This window comes from Macaca nemestrina, chromosome 2 (genome assembly GCF_043159975.1).
Source record: "Macaca nemestrina isolate mMacNem1 chromosome 2, mMacNem.hap1, whole genome shotgun sequence".
NCBI lineage: Eukaryota > Metazoa > Chordata > Mammalia > Primates > Cercopithecidae > Macaca > Macaca nemestrina.
The window spans coordinates 25,772,402-25,794,960 of record NC_092126.1 but is presented as its reverse complement, the minus strand read 5'-3'; the positions used below and the strand labels follow the sequence as shown (position 1 = coordinate 25,794,960).

The 22,559-nt window shown below is 34.4% G+C and overlaps 1 protein-coding gene across 6 annotated transcripts in view; it reads right to left on the bottom strand.

The window, feature by feature from the left end:
• Positions 1-22,559, bottom strand: part of LOC105488914 (zinc finger protein 385D) — a 988,258-nt gene that overhangs the window by 916,283 nt on the left and 49,416 nt on the right. The window lies entirely within an intron of this gene.

The following is a 22,559-nucleotide window of genomic DNA, read 5'->3' as shown; positions in this document are numbered from 1 at the left end:
ATAAAATATCTAAAATTTATATGTAAACACAAAAGACCCCAAAGAGCCGAAGCAATCTTGAGCACAAAGAACAAAGCTGGAGGTATCACATGACTTGACTTTAAAATACACTATAAAGCTATAGTAATTAAAACAGCATTGTACTATCATAAAAACCAACACATAGACCCACGGAACAGAATAGAGAGCCCAGAAATTCATACATTTAAGGCCAATTGATTTTTGACAAAATGCACCAAGAATGTACAATGGGGAAAGAACAGTCTCATCAATAAATGTTGTTGAGAAAACTGGATTTTTGCATTCAGAAGACTGAAATTGGGCTATATATTAAAAATCAACTCAAAGTAAAGACTTAAGTGTAAAGCCAGAGACAATAAAACTGCTAGAAGAAAACAGGGGTACAATTTCCTGACATTGGTCTGGGCAATGATTTTTTTTTATATAACCCCAAAAGCACAGACAACAAAAACAGGTAAATGAGATTATATCAAAATAAAATTTGTACAGCAAAGCAGACAATCAACAGAGTGAAGAGAACCTATAGACAACCACAGAATAATCTGCAAACTATTCATCTGAAAAGAAGTTAACACCCAACATATATAAGAAACTGAAACAATTCAATAGCAAGAAAACAAATAACCCAATTTAAAAATGGGTAAAGGATAGAAATAGACATTTTTCAAAAGAAGGCATACACAATTACACAGTATAATACTATGTAGCCCTAAAGAAGGAGGAAATCCTGTCATTTGAGATAACAGAGATGAACCTGGAGGTCGTTTGTTAAGCGAAATAAGCTGGGCACTGAAAGACAACTACTGCATGACCTCACTTATATATGGAATCTTAAGAAGTTAGACTCATGGAAACAAAGAGGAAAATGGTGGTTAAAAGGATTGGGGTGTGGGGTGGAGCCAAAGGTTTGGGAGATGTCGGTCAAGTAATACAAGATTTCAGTTATATAAGAGCAATAAGTCCATTTCACAACATGGTGACTATAGTTAATAACAATGTATTATATTCTTAAAAATTGTGAGGTGAGTGAATTTTAAGTTTTCTCACCACAAAGAAATAAGTATGTACAGTAACGCATATTTTAATCAGATTTAGTCATTCCCTAATGTATACATATTTCAAAACATATTGTACACAATATATATAATTTGGTCAGTTAAAATAAAATTTTAAAATACCCATAAAGTGAAATTATTTTGGCAGGTAAAAACGTTCAGACATACAAAAATGGTAAAGAAAAAAGTGTAGGTACTTACCAACAGGCTTAAGTGGTAAAACATTACAAATATAGTTGAATCCTCTACCCTAGCACATCTCTTACTCTTGTGTCTGCTGGAAGCCATTATGAATTTATGGTTTATCATTTCAAGCTATTGCATGTGAACCTGGCACTATATAGAAATACATGTTATGCAGCAATATATACTATTGTCCTGTTGATTTTTAAAATTATGTAGAGTGTATCATACTGCATGTATTGTCTGCTTTTTGTTTTTCTTTGTAGTATATTGTGGTTTGAAATTCTTGTCTATACCAATGCATGTATTTCTTCTTCATATTGTTTCACTGTGTGTATATCCTTTTTAATCCAGAGTGCACACGTTATTTTTTTCATTTTCCTATTTACTGACATTTATAGTTTCCAAGTTTATACTTTGCAACTATGCTCATATGAAATTTCTTGTTCTCATCTCCTTATGCACACAGCATGAGAATATTTATAAATTGTACAGCTGGATTCACACTTCCAGAATGCAGGGATGCAGATTTTCAATCTTACTATCCTCTCTTGACAAATTTATCTCTAAACTTTTAAAATAAATTTTCGCTAACCATCAGCTACCTAGGAGGGGTCCTGGGACTCCACATCTTCACCAACACTTGGTATTTACACAGTATTAAATTTTTTATTTCCAATTTCTGTGTATGAGTTAGTTTCTCATTGTGGTTTTAACATGTTCTTCTATCAATGAATAGTAAAATTATATATATACACACATATATATATATTATTGGTATATGCAATTTATTTTCCTCTTCTGTGAACGTCCTGTTCCTACTCACTGATCTGTAATTTCCCATTATGATATGTACAATTTATATTTATGCTTGGGTCTGTCCTCAGTGTAAACAGTATAGCATTATAACACTTATTCTATATTTGCAAACTCTTTTGGCTATTCTTTTGTCTTTTGCTCTCCTATTAAAATTAAGAATAAAATTTTCATTTCAGATAGGATAGCTTTGTTGGGCTTTTAATGGTATTCTATAGAATTTTTAGCTAATTTAGAGATAATTAAGATAACTACCATTTTAGACATTGTATTCTTGCACATGGCTTTATCTCTATAAATTTTCTAATATTGTTCCAATTAGTTTGAATATTACTTTAAAAGGCCTCACATGTCTTTCATAACTTTATTCTTAGTTACCTAAGATTTGTATTTTTATTTTAAATGAAATATTTAAATTTTGTCTTATTCCTCTAGCTAAAGAAATATAAAACGTCTTTTAGTAATGATGACAGGGAGTTTTCATCTATTCTTAAGAGTTTTAATCATAGAAATGTGTAAAATTGTAACTAATTTTCTAATTTCAAAATTTGAAAGATGATAGTTCATCTTTTTTGTTAATGTTAATTGCATTCTGCTAGGATAACATAATTGGTGTATACCAATTATTTGATGATCATCAAGAAACTGCCATTTTCCATCCAATCTCCATTCCACTGTTCAATGATAATAAGATTGTTGGCTGCACATGTTGCCTAGCATGAAGACAAAATATCCAGCCCCGCTTGCAGCTACATGTATTGTGTGTTTTAGTAGAGTGGCTTATGTGGTACTCTGTCTTACTTCACAGTAAACTGGTTTATCCCATTGTCAATGGGATTTCCCACCTTGCGCATATGCTGGGTCTCGTCTCCTGCCACTACTGTCTTCTCGTAAACATATGGCCTGCGAAAGGAAAAGCTCTAGCCATCAGGAACCTGCCTGTGTGCCAAGGAGAGGTATTTGCTTTACAACTCTTTCACTTCTCTTGCCTCTGTTGTTTTTCGTTTATGAGGATTTTCTTTACTTTTTTTTATCAGCTTGTCTATATATTTTAAATGATATTTAAAACATATTCTATACTACAGCTTTTTTTTTTTTCTTTGCTTTTCTGTGCCAGGAGAGTTCCATCAGTTTACCCACTAAACCATATTGCTATAATTAAAATCAAACCAGTGATTTGTCTTTTTATGTTGTATATATGTTTATGGTATATGTTTAATGTAAAAAATCATATGATCTCAATAATTTTATTTCCTCATTCTCAGTGTTTTTGGCATTTATTTCTGTTTCTTTTTTTTTTTTTTTCTCCTGAGATGGAGTCTTGCTCTTGTTGCTCAGGATAGAATGCAATGGCGTAATCTCTGCTCACTGCAACCTCCGTCTCCCAGGTTCAAGCGATTCTCCTGCTTCAGCCTCCCAAGCAGTTGGGATTACAGGCATGTGCCACCATGCCAGGCTAATTTTTGTATGTTTAGTAGAGACAGGGTTTCGCCATGTTGGCCAGGCTGGTCTCGAACTCCTGACCTCAGGTAAGCCACCCGCCTCGGCCTCCCAAAGTGTTGGGATTACAAGTGTGAGTCACCATGCCTGGCCTCTGTTTCCTTTTAACTGCACAAAGCTTCAACTATAATTTTTAATAAAAATCTGACATATCTATTGCACAGATCTTCAAGTAAAATTTTTAATAAACAGCAGGTTTCTTCTTGTTTTCTCTAAAGAATATCCCTGTATGCATTTTCTAATTAGGTATGATGTTTTAATCAGAAATGTGTTTTGAATATCGAGATTATACTTTACGATTTAATATGTTAAAGTCAAAATCTTGATGTTCCTGATTTATATTCTATTGAATTCAAATTGTTTAAATTTAAGATTCTTGAATCTATGTATTTTAGCAGATATTGGCAAGCAAATTTTATGTTTTGTTATTAATTTCAATGCTATGTAAAAATTATAGGGTATATTAGAGACTTTTCCCTTTATGTGTTAGACATTTTAAAATAAATGACCATCAAATCTGTCTGAGGCCAGGGCCCTTGTTGGAAATAATTCTTTGATATATTTTTAATATCTTCTATGGTTAGTGATATAATCATGCTTCCTACTTTTTCCAGCACCAACTTTGATAATTGATCTTTTCTTGGACAATGATTACCATATAATGAGGTTTCCAACTACATCTGGTATATTCTTTTCTTAAAAATGTCATATTAATGGCTAAAATATTTGTGTTGCTTATATTGAATATTTCCTATATTCTCTCTTTACACAATCAGGCATATCAGAACTATTTTTCATTTTGTAAGTCTTTATCATATTTGCTTCCCCATGTTTCAGTGAATGTCTCCTTCAGCAGTTGCCAAATAGGGTACTTTGTTTTATCATAGTAAAATCATTAATTCATTTATTTTCCTTATTTCTTTTTATGATTAAAGCATTAAGTGCTTAGTACAGTATGATTTCTATTTTTCTATAGTGTCAATTTTGCTTATTATATTCAATAAAAATTTCCATTTCACTTTTGCATTTTTAATCTCCAAATATTTTTCCTTATCTCATCCAGTTCTCTTTTAATCTCAGCTTTTGTCTTAGGCACCTTCCTTTAATCTTTCTGATTACTTTATTTTTTGTAATCTCTTTATTCGTGAATTACTGGCTTATTAGATTTTATTGAGAACAAAAGCAGATGGTTTGTAAATGTGTGTCTAATCCTATTTCTTTCTCCTAAACTATGTAAACATTTATCTGCTACTAGAGTAGTATGCTACTTTTTTGTTGTTGTTTCAGATTATTTTTGCTAGCTTCCATGTTTTGTTTAAATTATTTAGTCAAATTCACTCATCCTTGCATGGATACTAGACTTAATAGTTCTTGGGATTACCAACTACATCAATCTGGTTACTACACAGTGACAATCAACCTCAAAATCGCAGTGACTTAAAGCAATAGGAGTTGACTTCTTGCTCCTACTCATGTTCACATTACAGTCAGCATCGGGCTCTGCTTCTTCATGTCATCTTCCTTGTGTCTCAGGCTGATGTAACCTCTACCTCCTGGAGCATCATCATTTGCCATAGCACAGGAAAGAAAATATGGTGAATGACCACACCAACTCTTAAGAACTTGTGCCCAGAGATGATGCATGTCACTGCTGATCTTTCATTGGCCTAAGCAAGTCACATGGCCACAACTAACTTCAAGGACCTAGGAAGTACATTTTTACCATGTGCTCAGTAAAAGTAGAGCACTAAAAATACTCATGAAAAACCAATGATTACTACACTAATCAACAGGGGGGGTATATTCTCTTAAATGTTGCTACTGTTCACCTGTGTGTTGTTACAATTCTTTTGTTTGGTCTAAAACTAGAAAGAAATTGTCAAACAGTTTCTAAATATTCTGGTAGCACTACCTTCCTAGATTAGCACTAACTTTTCTAGTATGATTCTGTTGAACCGAAGGAAGGTTTTCGTATTGCTGCTTTTAGCTGTTTCTCCTTGGAGGGCAAATGCTCCCTACCAAAATTTGAGAAATGTCTATAGCTTGTTTCCTTGTGGAAGGGCAAGAAAACTACAAAAGTCAGAATTCTTTTTCATATTTTCTTCTTCTTGAGTTATTCGGCTTGCATAGTGATGGGGCTGTTGATGAGGATAAATTGCCCTTGACTACTTTAGAATTCAATTTTCATAGGGATGAATTTGACAGCGGTGTCAGGGAGAAGCCTCGTCTTCTGTTTTTCTGTTTTTTCTGGCAAGTGAAGATTCTCAGACTCTTGTCTATGGATATAAAATAGGGTAAACCTTTCTCTGTCTTGTGGTTAAAAAAGTCTTTTTTTTTAAACCCTGGAGCATACTTCCTTTGTTTTCCTCCAGCAGAGTGGCATTTTATTAAGTTGATATTCTTATTTACTGAAGCTGGTCTATTTTCATATCTTCTGTTTTAGTTGTCCGATAATAGTTCTAAAATAATAGAGAAAGAACCCTCATAATCAAGAAAATAAGACCCTGCCATCTATGCAGTGGGAGAAGGAGGAGGGCAATCATGCTAAGGCTGACCAGGAAGCAGCTGCTCTCGCCAGGTGAGGGAGTAGGATTTGAATGAGAGGGAAATACTTGGTATGTTTCTTATTCTGTCATGGCTGTAATGTCAGGTGAATTAGCATGATAATTGTCAGAGAGTTGGAGAGATGAGATTTGCTAATTAGCTGGGTATGGAGTAAGGGAGGAATGAATTCAGCTTTCTAGGTTAGGCTTACTGGATTTGTACACAAAGGAGAGGTTTAGATACAAAGACAATGAGCTAAATGTTAGATATTATATTCCAGAAGAACTACCCCTATACTCAAGACATCTGCACTTTGATGAGTGAAAAACATAAAACATAGTCCCACAAATAAATACAAGGCTGCTTAAAGTGTTCTCAGAAGTTCTGCCTACACATGCATTAGAGTTTGAAGAAGGTAATACAATATCCCATTGGTGGCTCTGTAGAGGGGATTTAATTTGAAATTCACATAGAGAAACAACCTTTTGTATTCCTCTGAAAACTATGGTTAAACTGTAGGAATAAACCCAAGGTTTCTGAGTCCTAAAAGGAGTTGAGTCCTAAAAAGGGAAGCAGACAGTAAGTGCGATACCAAATAAATTGACTTAGAAAAGCCATGGTGGGGTGGGGAGATGGGAAGTGTTTGAGAAAGAGTCAGTTTAATTGGAACAAGCAGAACAAGAAAGCTAGGAATGAAGATAAGTCCATAACGGAGAAATCTTTGAATGCCACAATGAAGACTCTAAACTAAATAGTGTAAGTAATAAGAGTTTTTAATCACAGAATTGAAGTTTAAGAGAGCCGTTGGACTAGAGATGTGTATTTTAGAAAGCTTCATGATAGCAGTGGTTTAAAGTCATCCATATGGAAATGAGAACTGAAGGCATAAGAAAATACATGGTTATTTGGAGAATAAATAAGTACTGTGTGTGTGTGCATGTGTGTGCACACATACACATGCCATTTCTCCAACCACATCCTAACACATATGGTATTTTGGGAAAATCATAACACAAATGAACTATGATGGACTACTCAGCTTCTCATAGATTAGGGATATGCCTGTGTTGACCTAGTGGCAAGAGGTAAGGTATTTATTTACTTGTTTGTTTGTTTAAAATAGTGACTCTTAGCATACCTAGAATTTATTACCTTTGTTTTTTTTAAAAAAAATACTTTCTTAGGGTAATCTTAAATATGGAAAATTTAAGGCAAATCACATAAGACACTATGAAGCAACAAAGAAGAAACATTGCATATCTGCAGAGAAGATTAGTAAGATCATCAAATTCAGAATATATTTCTAAGGGGAAATTTATAAAAGATAAATGAGGCACTTTAAAATCAAATAGTTAAAATTACCCTAAATTTTTGAATTAGTTGAATCAGATTTTTAAAACGTATATAATCAAATTCCATACTATAATTTAGGTCTCTAGAAAGCTCCATTTACTTTCAGGTCAAAAGACTAGAGCAGGAGGTAGAATAGTTTAAAGCACTGACATGGTAATTAAAGGACTCTGGTGAACTGAAGAGTAAGTACAACTTCCAAAAGAATGTACATTATTTAAAGCACAAAGACAATCTAATTTTAAGTGCCAAAAATGCTGAAACAATTATTATGTTAGAAAAATAGTTTACTCCAAGTTGCAGTTTATTCGTTATTTTATGTTATTACTCATCTGAGTGGAATTTTATATTATTAAAAAAATAATTTCCTTTTCCTCATATAAATTCCGTAATTTCTTCATATAAATTTCAAAGCACTAACAGCCCAATTTACCATCCCTTTTTAATTATTATTTAAAGAAAACTACATTTTTATTAACAAAAAATTGTCAGAACGGTAAAACTTGCCTTTTTTTCTTTTTTTGAGAGAGTGAGAGAATGACAGAGAGAAGGACATTCCCTTGACTTCCATTGATTCCCAGGGAATGAAAAAGAAAACTTAGTGATGGAAAAGGTAGGCAGTTTCCTAAAGATGTAACATATGGGCACTGCTCAGAAAGGGCAGAGACACTGGTGAGGAGCCACAACAGAGGCAGCATGAAAAAAGAGTCACTGAGATTAGAGTTTATGGATATCAGAATTTACTGGAAGGGGAACTCATGCCAGACTCAGAGTATTGTGAGAAAACAAAGTAGTGGCCAAGGGAGGCCATATTGCAGAATCAAAGTGGAGATTTTAAACAATGACTTACACAAACATTATCATTCAGAATATGAATTTGGATCTGATCCATTTTTCATGTAAGTTTCCAATTTTCTCTCAGCAACAGAACAAACAAATACAGCCAAAATCCTCCTGCAGATTGCAAATTAATAAATTTGAAAAGTTTGCTTTATAATTTAGGAATTTTTTTCTTTTTTTTTAAATTTATTTATTATTATTATACTTTAAGTTGTAGGGTTCATGTGCATAACGTGCAGGTTTGTTACATATGTATACTTGTGCCATGTTACTGTGCTGCACCCATCAACTCGTCATTTACATCAGGTATAACTCCCAATGCAATCCCTCCCCCCTCCCCCTTCCCCCCTCCCCATGATAGGCCCCGGTGTGTGATGTTCCCCTTCCTGAGTCCGAGTGATCTCATTGTTCAGTTCCCACCTATGAGTGAGAACATGCGGTGTTTGGTTTTCTGTTCTTGTGATAGTTTGCTAAGAATGATGGTTTCCAGCTGCATCCATGTCCCTACAAAGGACACAAACTCATCCTTTTTGATGGCTGCATAGTATTCCATGGTGTATATGTGCCACATTTTCTTAATCCAATCTGTCACTGATGGACATTTGGGTTGATTCCAAGTCTTTGCTATTGTGAATAGTGCTGCAATAAACATACGTGTGCATGTGTCTTTATAGCAGCATAATTTATAATCCTTTGGGTATATACCCAGTAATGGGATGGCTGGGTCGTATGGTACATCTAGTTCTAGATCCTTGAGGAATCGCCATACTGTTTTCCATAATGGTTGAACTAGTTTACAATCCCACCAACAGTGTAAAAGTGTTCCTATTTCTCCACATCCTCTCCAGCACCTGTTGTTTCCTGACTTTTTAATGATCGCCATTCTAACTGGTGTGAGATGGTATCTCATTGTGGTTTTGATTTGCATTTCTCTGATGCCCAGTGATGATGAGCATTTTTTCATGTGTCTGTTGGCTGTATGAATGTCTTCTTTTGAGAACTGTCTGTTCATATCCTTTGCCCACTTTTTGATGGGGCTGTTTGTTTTTTTCTTGTAAATTTGTTTGAGTTCTTTGTAGGTTCTGGATATTAGCCCTTTGTCAGATGAGTAGATTGCAAAAATTTTCTCCCATTCTGTAGGTTAGGAATTTTTTTCTAACTGCAAATTGATGAATCCCTACATCACTTCTGCAATAAAATAAGAGGCTATAAAGCTAATTTTTCCATTTTCTGTACTTGTATGAAAATACTGCCAGAAAGGAAATAATAGCCAGAAAGGAAATAATAAGCCAGAAAACCACACTGTGTAGCTTGAAGAGTGCCAAGATATTCCACTAATGAATTTAAAACCAAAAAGGAAAAGCAGCCCCTGTGTTAATCTCCAAGCTATTCACCATTTTGAAAAAGTGCACTAAATGTGAAAAGGAGGAAGATATTTGACCCTTCTAAGAAAGGTAGCACCATCTTCAATTCGCCTCTGTAGCTGCTTTTGCTTTAAATGAGTTTTTACTTGTAATTATTTACTTATCTCTGCCCTGTACATTTAAAACTTTAATTATTCATGTGGCAATCTTTCCTATAATAAAGGATTCTAAGAAAGAGGAGAAGCAAGTATAAATAAAACGCTTCTTGGATTTAAGAGGGCATGACCTTGTCCCAGTTTCTCACTTCTAATGTGAAAGTAATGATATCAAACTATTTTTGTCTCGACTATATAGACAGTATTAATATAAGGTCAAAATTATATTCTATACTGTTTAAATATATAAGAAAAGTTTCAATGTAAAAGACAGGGTCTAAGATAAATCATGGCCAGGTCTAGAACAAAACTAAAATGCATTTAGCTAGCTTTTTTAAATTTTAAAATCATAAAAAGGTCAATGGTGATAGTTGACAATTAAGCTGACCAAACTCACTTTTGAATTATGTCCTCTTTTTGGTAAATCTCAAGGGTCACCACTCTTTTGAAAAGAGTAGTATCTCTCTCTCTTCCTTGTAAATGGCCCATCTACAATAGTACAGCCTTTCAAAATTAAGTATTTTCACATTCAGATCACCTTCCCTTGATATCCAAGATAAAAAGGTAACAATGGCCAGCAGGATGGAATTTTGTGTGCTATTATAAAGAGACATGATAAGAGCCAAAATATAATATATAGTAGAAAACCTGCTAATTCCCAATAAAGCCATGGAGGCTTGATGTCCTGCTCAACGGACCAAACAGTACCTCACTTGAGAGATTAGAGTTATTTACATTGGGATGACGATTGATCCAAGCAGAAATAAGACCTCCAATAAATATGTCTGCTAGTCTGGATCTTACAGTGTATTAAGTGCTTTACAATATTGGATTGTGATCATTGACGAATTTAGTGACATTATAGTATAAAGGTCAAAAGGAGATTCCAGAGACCATTTCCTGAATTTGTATTCAGGCGTCACAATTAATATCATGAACAAAAGCAAGGGATTTAACTTCTTTGAACTTCATTTTACTATGGGTAAAATAAAACAATTACCTTTCTTGATGGCTATGAGAAACACATGAGCTGTTACATAAAAGGGCGTAGCACATAACATGTAAGTTTTACATAATAACTCTCATCATTATTACATAACTAAAATCTGAGAATATAATTTAATGCTTATTTGTAGATCTACTATAATATATCCAACTCACTGTCAATTTTGGAACGTTTATGCTATATCCAGGTTTTCACTGTTTTAAATATTACTGTAGTTAATCCCATGGTTTCATTGCTGGTTAGTTGCTTAAGGTAAATTCCTAGAATTAGAATTAGTAAGTCAAATAAAATGACATCTTTAAATATTTTTATATTTACCCTTAAATTGCTTTCTTAGAAAGAGAAGTAAATTTAAACTTTTATCATTTCTCTTTCTTGTATTATCACTAGGAATATTTCCTTTAATGCCCTCAAAATTTACAAGTGAAAATTATATACGCTGTTTTCATTTGTAGAACTCTTACGATTGATAAGGTTCAACAACTTTATAATTTTACTTCCCATTTTTCTATTAACATATAATTTTATCCACTCATTTTAATCAACTTTTTTGACTGATTTGTAAGTACAATTTTATATTAAGGATTTTATTTCTACTATTTAAATACATTTGTTTCAGTGTTTTGTTTATGACGTTTTTGATGTTATAAGAGTTGTAAAATTTTCTGTCAAATTTATCAGTCTTTCCGTTTGTAGTATCGTATGATGAATGGTATCATATGATACTACAAAGGTTGAATTGAATAACGAATGATTAGAAGCAAGCAACCCGGGTTATTGCAATAAGTAATATTCACAAATAGAGAAGATGAACTCAGGGGTATGACCAGAGACAAAGAAAGGAGAAAAAGGAAGAACTTCTGCAAAAGAATAAATAGTATTTATGCTTAAAGTCTTTACTATATCCAGACAGAAATTATTACATGAATGCTAATACTTTTATCTTTATATTAAACACTTTAATTCAAATTTACTTAAATGATATACAGTGAAACACAAAAAGGTAATTTGATTTTATGTGAGTGTGATTCTTTTTCTCTCCTTGACATGGAATGCTTACAAAAACTTCTGATTAGGTTGCTTTATGGGTTAATATTTCCAATATTCTACTACTTTAATAAATGTGGTTTCATAGTGTTTTCATTCCTAGTACAGCAAGTTTCACTTTGTTTTTTTTTAAATATTATCACATATATTTACCTATTTATTCATTCAGCTAAATTTTGTTTTAAGCCAAATCCAGGCAAAGACAAAGACTGGTGAAAAAAAATCAAGGACAAAAAATTTCTAAACATAAAGATGTAAACTAGACAGAATTTTACATTTAGCTTGTATGTGTAAGCTTGAAATATTAATTCTGATTAAAGCTATGATGTAGAGGAGTGGAGAAAAAGAAGATAATATTCATGCTTTGCTGTGTCATAATATGACACAAATCTAGTATTTTTAAAAGCTTCAGAAAGGCAGATGATGCTACAATAAATTGAGCCAATTTTTACCATTATGAACTCTGTCAAGTCATGAAATCAAAATTTCTAGGAGCATTGCTATTACATCTGCAATTTTGTCAAGTGGCATACTTGCCTTTATTCTGATGAAGAATGTTCAGTGTGACACAAAGTAGCCTCAATTTATGCATTATGCAACAAGACATGACTTGGAGGCATTAGAATCCTACAATTATTATTTCCTCAGAATTGACCACCACTTTGGACTGCTGTGCTGGAAGTCTTCACACTACCTACTCACTTTCTAATAACTCAATGGGGCAAAATTGCCTAAGTTCATAGGGACTCTACTAATTCATCATGTATGGAATTTGAGCCTCTTCCCTTTGCATTACGATACTTCTTTGGCTTGTGCCGATACCGTTCTGATAATCATCTTCCCTCTTCTCTTCAGAAACATTGAGGAAAAAAATAGATATACATGGTAATCTGTGAGTAAAAGTGCAATTAAGTCAACTTTCACAAGCACGTCCTATTTTGAAATCACACCATTAGAGCATGAAGATACAAAATTAAACAAAACTGTGTTCAAAATACTCTGAAACCCCATAGTCCAACTAAGAAGTAGATATAACATTTTTTTTAAAAAAGTACAACATGGACAGTAGAAAATTAACTTATGAATAAATTTTCTATTTATTCTGGTGTGGGAGAAATTCATTGAAGAATATGGTGTAGATGTCATATTTAAGGTGTTTTTAAAAAAGATATTACAAAACAGACAACTCAAGAATTATATGGTCAAGGGAAAAAATAAGCTAAGGCAAAGTGATATAAGTGTGTAATTCATAATAACACAAAGGTAAAAGAGATGATGAGTAGCAGGAAACCATCTATAAAGACAGGGCAGAGTCAGAATATCCTCAACGGCTGTTACTACAGAAAGTGATTTTAAAAATTTCTTATAAACCAAACCCAAGATGGCATAAACAAAAGTGGGAACTTGTTATCCTTCATAACTAAATACTCCAGCATTAATTCTCACCTTAGAGTAGCTGGATTCAAATGTGGAAAAGATATCCTCAGGGCCCAGCCTCTTCTATTCCCTTCTTGGTTTCTTGGTTTGCTTGTTCATCTTGGCTCTCTTCTCAGATACTGTATTGCTTTGAGTATGAAAGTTCTGCAGAAGTTCTTATCTGCATTTGTTGTAGATTCCAGAAGAGTGTGTCTCACTCTGAGTTACTCTAGCTCAGTGTTTCTCAAGATTTTTTCATTATAATTCCACTAAAAAGACTTTAATTTTTTTTAACTTTCAATTTTTAATTTTTAAAATTTTTTTACTTCCATAGGTTTTTGGAGAACAGGTGGCAGTTGGTTACATGAGTAAGTTCTTCAGTGGTGATTTGTGAGGTGTTGATGCACCCATCACCCAAGCAGTATACACTGAATCCAATTTGTAGTATTTTATCTCTTATCCCCTTCTTACCCTTTCCCTGCTGAGTCCCCAAAGTCTATTGTATCATTCTTACACCTTTGCATCCTCATAGCTTAGCTCCCACTTATGAGTGAGAACATGTGATGTTTGGTTTTCTATTCCTGAGTTACCTCATTTAGAATAGTCTCCAATCCCAACCAGACTGCAGCGAATGCCATTAATTCATTCCTTTTTATGGCTTAGTATTCCATCATATATATATATATTTATACCACAGTTTATTTGTCTATTCATTGACTGATGAGCATTTGGGTTAACACATTTTCCCCTAATTTTCTTCTACCCAGGATATTAAGGAATAAGATTGTTTCACGTAGGGTTGAGGAGCAGGGTCGCACTCTGGCAGCCCACAAATCATTGTCATATTTAAGATTTTCTTTACCCTTCAAGAACTAGAGCATGCATTCTCAATGGGGATGATATACTCCTAAGAAAGTAGAAATATGAGCCACTGCACCCGGTACAAATTTCTACTTTCTTAGGAGTGTATCATTCCTATTGAGAATGCATGCTTTAGTTGAAGTTTGAGTAGACCTAGAGCAGAGTGACTTTCATTGCATTTTATCTTTATACTAAACATCCTGGCCATATTAACTGACTAGGCCTGGACTATGTGCTTTCCTGGAGGTCAGGACAGGGTCAGCCCCAAATAAACCAAATAGACGGTGGAGGGATTGTGCAGCAAATGGAAATGTGTAGTACTATGATCAAGGGGAAAGTGAATGGATGTGGAGTAAGAGTTAAGAAAATATGGGCCCATCACATGTAGGTCTTGAAGAAAGCACCCATGTTTATGTACAACACTCATGGTGAAGGCTGAATTGAATCAGGAATGACTTGAGGCAAGAAACCCAGGTTATTGTGATAGGTAATATTCACAAATAGAGAATATAAAATCAAGGGTACAGCCAGAGACAAAGGAAAGGGGAAAAAATGAAGCAGAACTTCTGCAAAAGAATAAATAGGATTTGGGAAAGCAGAAGACACAGCATGTTAGTGGAGTGGATGGGAATGTCATTAACGAAGACAAGTCAGACTGGGTGAATGCAAGTTTGGGGAAAAAATGACTTGTTTTATAGATACGTTAACTGCCCTTTGGACCTTCAGGCAGAGATGACCATGGAGAAGTTGGTTATTAAGAAATACATCAAGGTTAATGTCTAAAATAGGTAGACACTGACCTTCAGATGGTATTTTCAACCTCGGAAGAGGATGAGATATGCAGAGAATAGATTTCACAGTTTACGTTACACAAAGACAGAAACTTGAGGAGCACACTATCTGCGAAGAGATGAAGAAAACTGCTAGGGAAAGATGAGTGAGAGGAGTGGCATGGCTGGGGAAAACAGAAATTCAAAATGGAAGGAGTTATCTCACTGATAATAGTGTTAAACACAACAGATATTTGAGCTAAAACAGGATATTAAATGTGAAACCACCTCTGTCCGCAAAGATTATGAATACGACAGAAGTCTAGCATGGCTGATTCCATCTTGCTTCTAGCCTCACAGGCTGGCTATTCTTAGTGATTCCCAGGCAAAAGCCAAGCTAACCATGGGAGGAATTTAGTTTACAGTTTAACTTTAAAGCAAGGATAATTATAGCCCCTCCCAAAAACTGATCCCTCCTTGTTCAGAGATTGAATCAGGCTTCGTAAGACTTATGAAAGATCACAAGATTAGGATTATAGGAGGGGGCTGAATTCTGCTAAAAAGTAAGCATAGTTCCTATAATCCCTTACTGCTGGAGTCATGTAGCCAGAGGTCACAAGATGTGTGACTTCCCAATGGCTCCGATAATATTAGTATTGTCAAACCTAAGATTGGTCTTCTGAGATGTTTTGCAGGCTTCACATTCTGGCAGCTCACTGACTCCAACTGCATCTGTGACTCGTAACTCAATTGATCCTGTGGCCCCCTCACCCAGAAGTGGACTCAGTGCAGGAGGATGGTTTTCCACACTCCTGTGATTTCATCCCAAAGCAATCAGCAGCACACATTCCCTACCGCCTGCCAACCAAATTTTCCATTAAAAAAACCCAGCCTCTGAGTTCTCAAGGAGGCTGATTTGAGTATTAATAAACTCTTGTCCTAAATCTTGGCTGGCCTTGTGTTAAACACTTTACCACAATAACGTTGTCTCAGTGAATTGGGTTTATCTGTGCAGCAGGAAATTAAGAATAAAGTAGGTCTTTCTTTAATGACCACAGAGAGGAATGTTTTAATTTATTGGTTGCATTAATCTGATTAGGCAATAAACAAAGAATAGTTGACACAAAAAAGGTAAAATTTCCCACAAAACTTTGATAGTAAAAGGAAAAAATGTGACAATACAGGAACTATAAGCTTAAATGCATTTGCTTTGAAGTCAACTTTGAAGTTTGGCATGTGTTTGAGTCCCATTTTTGACACTTACATGATTTTGAGCAATTTATTCAGATTCCCTAAAACTCAGCTTGATCATCTATTAATGGGATCAATAATAGTATTTACCATACAGTTACATTAATAATCAATTAAATAATGTTTTGTCTACACAGGCACCAACTCAACTTTTAGTGTTTGAAACTTCTAAGGAAGTTTTAGACAAGGGAATGTTGGGGTTCAGAAAGTGATACCCCAAAGACTGGCATTTTGACATGCTAAGAAGTCTTAGAATCTGCCTCAAAATCAAGGTCTCTCTAACCTTGTCTTGTCTCCCACCCTCCACACCAAGGGCAGGAAGGGGCTCAATTTCGAACTTCCTTAGCTGAACAAGAAAGCTTCTTTCCAAAAGAAATGCAATTGTCGGCTGGGAGCAGTGGCTCACGCCGGCAATCCCAGCACTTTGGGAGGCTGAGGTGGGCAGAATACCTGAGGTCAGGAGTTCGAGACCAGCCTGACTAACATGGAGAAACCCCTTCTCTACTAAAAATACAAAATTAGGCAAGCGTGGTGGCGTGCACCTGTAATTCTAGCTACTTAGGAGGCTGGGGCAGTAGAATCACTTGAACCTGGAAGGCAGAGGTTGCAGTGAGCCAAGATCATGCTATTACAGTCCAGCCTGGGCAACAAGAGTGAAACTCCATCTCAAAAAAAAAAAAAAAAAAAAAAAGACAAAAAAAAAAGAAAGAAAGAAAAGCAATTGTCTTAAACTCATTCCCTAAGGATTTCATCAAGTAACCAAGAAAGAGCAACCACCACTGGAAAATAAGAGAGACTGGGAGTCATCACCATTTCTAGACAGACTTCCCACCTATTCTTCTGAGTGCAGCTCCAAGATATTACCTGTGGGACTTTATCTACATAATAAAACAACCTTTGAGGCTGTGCATCTCCACCCCTCACCTTCCTATAATGTCTGCCTCCACTTCCATGGTACATTTATTCTCCCTAATAATTTACTGACCCTCAAAAGAATTTTCTACATTCCCCATCCCCCCCTTCCCTAGGAATAAGGGTAGATAAGCTTCTGTTCCATACTGGGTAATAACAGTAATTACACTACAAGTCATCAGTCTGTAATTTTCCCGCATGAACATTAATAAATTTGCATCACTTTTCAGCTATTAAATAATGTGAATCAGGCTGGGCATGGTGGCTCACTCGTGTAATCTCAGTACTTTGGGAGGCCGAGGCAGGCAGATTGCTTGAGGCCAGGAGTTTGAGACCAGCCTGGCCAGTGAAACCCCGTCTCTACTGAAAATACAAAAATTAGCCAGTCATGGTGGCGTTTACCTATAATCCAGTTACTGGGAGGCTGAAATGGGAGGATCACGTGAGCCCAGGAGGCAGAGGTTGCAATGAGCTGAGATCACGCTACTGCACTCCAGCCTTGGCTACAGAGTGAGACGCGGTTTCAAAAAGAAAAACAATAAATGTGAATTAGAGTGCCAGTATATGGAGAGTGCTCAATTTGTTTTGGCTGTTAGTATTTTTTAATGCAAGGCAAGATTCAGAGGAAATTACAATATTGAAATGCTAGGGGTGGAGAATAATTGATGTAGCTAGGGGAAAATGGAAGCAGATAAAGATTGAATTTTGAGGGTCCAAGTGGAAAGAAAGCTTTAAGTAGGATGAAATAAAATTATTTATCAATATAGAAGACAAGATTGAGAAAATGAAGATGCAGGGAAAATTTGATGTGGAAAGGAAAACCATAAAGACAGCTAACATCAGATAACCTTGATCGATCAATAAAGGACCAGACAAGTTTGTCTCCAGTGTGAAGAAAGTGACGTCAGAAGCTTGAAGTAAATGGAAAATTATGGAGCTAGAGATGTAGGGAATAAACTGGGAGATAAATTAAATTTGAGTACAAATATTGCTGATTGAGAGAGGAGCCAAGATGAATTAGCGCTTAGTGAATTGGTGGTCAAAGAAATTGGCCCACTGCCTGCATTTTTCAGCAATGTTTTGGAAGCAGCAAGCAGAGAAACAGATATTAAGCAGAAAGGAATTGCCCAAGATTGAGCACCAGGAATACAAGACTAGAAGAAAAAGACCCCGGAAATCCCAAATTTTTAAAGAAAGAACCTACAGTATACTGGAATGAACATTGTACAAGTAATTAAGTACTGTGTATAAAAAAGATGTACTGTGAATAAAGACAGTGATTAGCAAACTGAAGTCATGATGAATATAAAGGTAAATTTCATTGGAAATAGGAAAATGGAAATTTGGTAGCTTTAGTCATATAAGAAATATCCATAGGTTAAGTTCTCTAGAATGCATTTTTTGAGAAAGTAGTGTACTTTGCTTTTTAAAGCCATGACTATTTTTCTTATTAATGACCAAAGAGGTTACCTAAAATGTTTGCAGTGCAGGATTTAGAAATTGTTCCATTTCATAAAATACATCAAAAATTAGCATAAAACAAAAGCCAAATTTGTAATTATCATAAAGCTGCCCAATATAAATACCTTAAAAGACAATAGATTATACATTTTAGAAGCACATGGGGGGAAAATGCCATAACTACTTTTTAACCAAATCTTCCTCATGTGTACAGACCTTCACAAATATTTGTCAAATATTAACTGGAACATTTGAAGTATTAGTTAATTCAAGAACTCCTCTGAGTAGATAGTGATGTTTTAAAAAGTCACAAGAAATAACATCTATAGAATAACATTAATAAATAATATGTAATTATTTAGTTAATAAATTAGCTAAATATTAACTATTTAATATATTAAGTATTAAATTATATGCAATATTGAAATAGTTTTTATATAATTATAAAGTGTGGGACACAATTAATAAACTTTTTTTTAAAAGAAAGAACATTCAGTACTGGGAAACTTTGGGGAAAAGTCAGCAAATGACCATATTGGACACTAGAAATGCTGTTGTTCAAATGTTAGAATCAAAAGATTTCTCATTAAAATACATACAATGGCTAGCAATAGCAGGGTCCACAGATTTCCCTAGAGTTCACGGGCTCTAGTTTGTGAATCCCGAACACTGAATCACAATCTCCTCCTGTGAAAAGATGTGCTCCCAGGAAGTAATCTGATGACATACTACAAAAATATTGGCAAAATTCTCTAATTCAAAAAAACGCTGGGAGGTCAAAAGACCACAATAAGCACAAGCTGATATTGCACACAACTTTCTTCAATTTGGGCCCAAAGGGGTTGACCTTGAATCTATTTCAACTTCTGAGAATTTTTTTTTAATAATGGCATTTTAGCTATACATTTTCCTTTAAGTGTATCTGTTGCTATGTCCCATAGGTTTTCATCATAAAACATCTTACTATTTATTATTTTGAGATACTTTGTCATCAGAACTCTCTTTGACTCAAGACAAGAGTGACCCCTTCCTTGGACACTGTGGTTTGGAAGGTCCTGAGTTTCACAAAATACATACACTTTTTTTTTTTTTTTTAAAGGAGTACATAGGTGCTTCATGTGGAATCTGGTGCTCTATACATCCTCAACCTTCTCTTATCATGTACACCAATAAGGTCTTAGGGAAAACCCTTTGTTCATCTCCTACCCTGTGTTCTCCAGAACAAAGATGACTGTTTCTAAATGTTATTGAGGTTTGTCTGAGTTGTTCTGCATCTGATAACAGAGATGAACACTGCTTTGAAGACCAAGGAAGGTTTGAGTAGCATTAGTATTCTAGTATGGGGAAAGACAAATAACTGGTCCCAAATTCTTCTTTTCAGTCATTATGAATGCAATTGATTCTTACATAAAGGATCATTTCCATAATATTTTCCATTGCTTATTTCCTTGTTTTTGATCATGTTCTAATTTGTGGTCTGGCAGTACTCACAAATTAATGCCCAGATAGTTCTGAAGGTGGTCACAATTTTTTGGCATATGATAGTGAGGAAATATTTATTCCTCACAAAAATAGTGTGAATTAAAAATTCACACTATTTTTAACTTATACATAGATAATTATGTTTGTATAGAAGTAACACGAATTAAAGTGTTTATTGATTATTTATCTTGGCAACTAGATATACATTAAATACCAGAATTCTACTACAATATTTAATAGACTAAAATTACAACTTAAAAACTTGATTTTTAAGAGGTCTACTTTCTTTGAGGAATATTATTTGGTTCTCAGTTTTAACATACAATTTAAATACATTTTATACTTTTAAAGTATAATTTAAATGCTTTTAAATCCAAGTAATTTTTTGATTTTATAAATTAAGTTTTCACCATTTTAATATTTCATTAATTTATATTTCTATGACAGCATATTTAAATTTTATACATTTTAAATATACTTTTTAATTGCTTAGATTATGATTGTCATTGGAAGAAAAATGGATTATAACAACATTAAACATTTTTTTGAAATGAAAGCAGGAAAAACAAATTTGTGGAAAAACATAATTAATAAATCCTGCTATACGATTTGGTGCATGCAAGCTCCTAATTTTTACAATTGTTTTGCAAATTGTACTGTCATTATTTAATATCACATTTCGTCCCGTTCAAATTTTTTAATTCTAAATTTTACATTACTGATAGTAACACGACCTTGCTCTTCCTTTTATTTTTTTTGGTCATTTTCTGGTATCTCTTTTATTACACTTTACTACTATCAACATTTAGTTATCATTTTCAGTGTATTCTATGTAAAATTATTTTGTATAACCTTTTTAAAAACTCTTTCTACAAGTCCCTACAAGTTAATGGGGGGGGGGGATTCAGTCTATTTATATATGTACTTTAAAAAAATATATATTTATTTATTTATTTTTGAGACAGAGTTTCGCTCTTGTTGCCCAGGCTGGAGTGCAATGGCGTGAACTTGGCTCGCTGCAACCTCCGCCTCCGGGATTCAAGCGATTCTCCTGCCTCAGCCTCCTGAGTAGCTGGGACTACAGGCGCCTGCCATCACGTCTGGCTAATTTTTTGTATTTTTAGTTGAGACAGGGTTTCACTGTGTTAGCCAGGATGGTCTAGATCTCCTGACCTCGTGATCCGCCCACCTCAGCCTCCCAAAGTGCTGGGATTACAAGCATGAGCCACCGCACCCGGCCCAGTCTATATATATTTAATGTAATGACTGATATATTTTATTCCTTTCAACTCGCTTTATTACTTATTTCAAATGCCATTTCCTACTTTTTTCCTTTTTCTTATGATTGCTGGTGTTAACAAGTTACTGTGCATTTTATTCTTTTCCCTGCTAAATAGGCAGATTTATTGTGCTTTTCTATTCTTTGAATCTTCATTCTTTTAATAGTTACACTCCCTTGAGTGTCTCAGTATTAATTTTTAAGATAATTATTTCTCCTACCTATACAAATGATTTTTACCACTATTATTAATCTCTTCTTTTTCCTACTTCCATTCCTTTCTAAATTTCAATAAAATGAGTTCTTTAGAAAACTTCCTGCCTTTACCAAATTATAGTTTTTTGGGCGGGGTTTAACCCATTTAGGTCTCAGCTGTCACTGAACTCTGATTAATGATATCTTCTTTGTGTTTTTAGAGTTTCATGCACTTTTATATATTTCTAGGCAATATATCTTTATTCATATCATATATACAATTACTCACCATTATTTTACTCCCTTCTTCATCTTTTCCTAACATGTAGTATCTGTTGTTTGGCATTTATAGTCTTTCCATAAATATTTTCCTTACAGAGGGACATGGATGATATATTTTAACTCCTTTATACCCTCAAATACATATTTTTGTCTGCATAGGGGAAGGATATCTTGGCTGGATATAGTAATATTATATTGTAATGTTTTTCCTTCTGAACTCCAGATACTATTTCACTGTCCTCTATCTCCCAGTGCTGTAAAGGAGAAGCACAATGAGTCTGACTTTTTTAGGTAACTTGGATTGGGCAGAATTTTATAAGGTTTCCCCCCGGACATCAAGAATTTTACCAGTCTATCCCAATCTTTACTCCCCAACCCAGCCCTTTTAATCTGCCCAATCAGTGATTTCTTCAGTTCAGGGATCTTTTATTATTTAATATTTGTATCTCTCCCATCTGTTCTATTATCTCTCACTGAATATCATTATTTACATAAAATATGCATACATATATTCTCCAAGTTTCATATAAATATTTTCCCACATGCTATTCCTCTGTATGTTTCTACCTTTCATTTGTTCAAGCATCCAGTAATGTTTTTGTTTTAAACTCTTCTTCTGAATTACTCAGATCAGAAATCATGTTTTAAAGTTCTGGGTATTTTTTACTTGAGTACTTTTTATCATTTTTAATCGGGTTGTAATCTGCTAACAGCCCTGGCTAGGTGTTATATTTGTTCTGTTCTCTTTCTCATTGCTATGGCACCTTAA